At 45.0% G+C, this 2,862-nt stretch overlaps 1 pseudogene; it reads right to left on the minus strand.

Annotated features, from left to right (window-relative positions):
• Positions 1–216: 216 nt before the first annotated feature.
• LOC113899329 lies at positions 217–1,264 on the minus strand (annotated as a pseudogene).
• Between the last annotated feature and the right edge of the window lie 1,598 nt (positions 1,265–2,862).

Here is a 2,862-nt window from a genome sequence, read left to right on the forward strand (position 1 = left end):
ATCCTTCTTAAATCTCCTGGCATCCATTTTACCAATCAAACCCCTTAGGTTTCCTGACCTCCATTAAATCCGTCTGCCTTCTTAACTCTCCAGACACCCATTAAGTCATTCTGCTTTCTTAATTCTCCTGTACCCCATTAAGTCAATGGGTCTTCTTCTTTTTCTTAAGATTTCCTAAATAACAAAACATTTGAGATTTGAGACTAATGGGAAATTTTAAGTAATGGGAATTGGACTCTCATCAGGGTCTTCTGGGAAATCAGAAGCACCATCCCCTTCTGCAGCTCAATGTTTCTCCAGTTTAATAATCCATTCTTTCTCTGGACGCCACTGGTCTGCTGGTCACAGATATAGCAGCGAGGGGTGGTGTGAGAAAGCTGCAGCATGCAGAGCTCACAGAATAATGCCTGCAATTGGTGATAACTGGGTTTTGGAAGGTCTGGTGACAGAGGAAACACTTGAATGGTATTTCCTCCTGGTCGCTTCCCACTTCGTAGTTTTTGCCCTCTTAGACACCACAGAGATGCTCATCAAGTTCGTGTTCAATCTGCCACCCATGCTTATGATCTGAACGGTCATGGGGGAATTTACAGCAGTCTGCGAAGCTGCAAAAACCAATCTCCTCGTAGTCCTTAACAAATGTCGAGCTGGTAATCCCAGCACATGGAGATGCTGGGGAGCTCGGATGGGGCCCTTCCTCACCATTCAGGAGGAAGCAGTGCCCATAGATGTATCCTTGGGCTTCATGTATTTCTGGCAATTATTAACTATTAGATCTTATTAGATCTAATGATTATTAGATTAAACCACCCAGAAGATCATCTTCCTTGCCCCTCAGCTCCTCCTGGATCTTCTGGCTGTGCTCAAAGATGGTTTGTGCATCATGCTCCTTCTCTGTGTCTAGCATGGACAGCAGTGGCCCCCATATCCTCTGGCCCTATGGGTTTCGCTGGGCGAGTGGACTTGTAGACCATGCCCAGACACTTGGGCTTGTTCTCCTCCTCCTCGCTACTCTGGTCACCGTATGCCACCTCTGTCTACCACTGCCACGGGCCTTCTGTATCATGGGACTGTGGGGAGCTTGCTTCTTTTCCAGGCGAACCACAGTGTTCTCTTCGTCACTGCAGCTGTTGTCTCTGGACTCTTGGTTGCAGATGGGGCACTTCCTGCAGCCTGCAGCCACTTTTTGCCCAGGCTTTTTTGAAAAGAAAGATCTTTTTCACAACTTGTCTGTCCTCTTTCCTGGGGAAAGTTGCTCTGACATTTTAAGAGTCTTGAGCTCAGAAACGGCTGTGGTCTGCCGGGTGGCGTGGGCCTGTTCATCACTGCACTGTTGAGTGCTCGACTGTGAATTCGTGCAAAATCTGTGGCCACAGGTGTTCTTAGTCTCCTGACAAACCTTAATTAAATCATATGACTGCCTTTGATTCGATCAATCCCCTTAAATCAGCCTGGGAAGGGGGCTGTCCTTCTTCAGGGGTGCTTGGGTAGAGTATGCTGCTGCTGCTGCTGCAGCTGCGTCACTTCAGTCGTGTCTGACTCTGTGTGACCCCATAGACGGCAGCCAACCAGGCTTCCCATCCCTGGGATTCTCCACGAAAGAACACTGGAGTGGGTTGCCATTTCCTTCTCCAATGCATGAAAGTGAAAAGTAAAAGTGAAGTCGCTCAGTCGTGTCCGACTCTAGCGACCCCATGGACTGAAGCCTACCAGGGTCCTCCATCCACGGGATTTTCCAGGCAAGAGTACTGGAGTGGGGTGCCATTGCCTTCTCCGGGGTAGAGTATAGTTGATGAATAATATCACATTAGTTTCAGGTGTTTGCAAAGTGATTCAGTAATACTTATACATGTATCTATTCTTTTTCAAATTTTTTCCCATTTAGGTTTTTACAGAATACTGAGCAGAGTTCCTGTGCTATAGGGTAGGTCCTTGGAGGTTATCTATTTTGTTTTAGTGCTTGTTTTGGTTATCTATTTTTAATATTGTGGTATGTGTATGTCAATCCCAGTCTCCCAATTTATCTTTCCCCTTTGGTTAACCTTTGGTAACCATAGGTTTGCTTTCTAAGTCTCTGAGTCTGTTTTATAAATTAGATTCACTTGTATAATTTTGATAGCTTACAGTGAATGGGGTCAGATTCCTGATGTCCAAAGAAGAAAATTTAGCTTGAGGATCAGAGACCAGGCTTGACCACTCAGGGCTCCGGTATGGCAGAAGTTTTATTACAGTGAAAAAGGACAGAGAATGCTTCTGACAGACATCAGAAGGCGGCACAGAGTGCACCCCTCGCTCTTCTTAGCAAGGCCTCATATACTTTTACCAGACCGACTCCCACAATATGCATCTTAAATTAACAAGATTAGGATCAACAATAGAAAGATCTTACCAGACCCTATTTGGAACAACAGACTGGTTCCAAATACGGAAAGGAGTACGTCATGGCTGTATATCGTCACCCTGCTTATTTAACTTATACGCAGAGTACATTATGAGAAACGCTGGGCTGGAGGAAGCACAAACTGGAATCAAGATTGCCGGGAGAAATATCAATAACTTCAGATATGCAGATGACATCACCCTTATGGCAGAAAGTGAAGAAGAACTAAAAAGCCTCTTGATGAAGGTGAAAGAAGAGAGTGAAAAAGTTGGCTTAAAATTCAACATTCAGAAAACTAAGATCATGGCATCTGGTCCCATCACTTCATGGGAAATAGATGGGGAAACAGTGGAAACAGTGTCAGACTTTATTTTTCTGGGCTCCAAAATCACTGCAGATGGTGACTGCAGCCATGAAATTAAAAGACGCTTACCCCTTGGAAGGAAAGTTATGACCAACCTAGATAGCATATTAAAAAGCAG

The sequence above is a fragment of the Bos indicus x Bos taurus genome, chromosome 10, assembly GCF_003369695.1.
Source record: "Bos indicus x Bos taurus breed Angus x Brahman F1 hybrid chromosome 10, Bos_hybrid_MaternalHap_v2.0, whole genome shotgun sequence".
Classification (NCBI taxonomy): domain Eukaryota; kingdom Metazoa; phylum Chordata; class Mammalia; order Artiodactyla; family Bovidae; genus Bos; species Bos indicus x Bos taurus.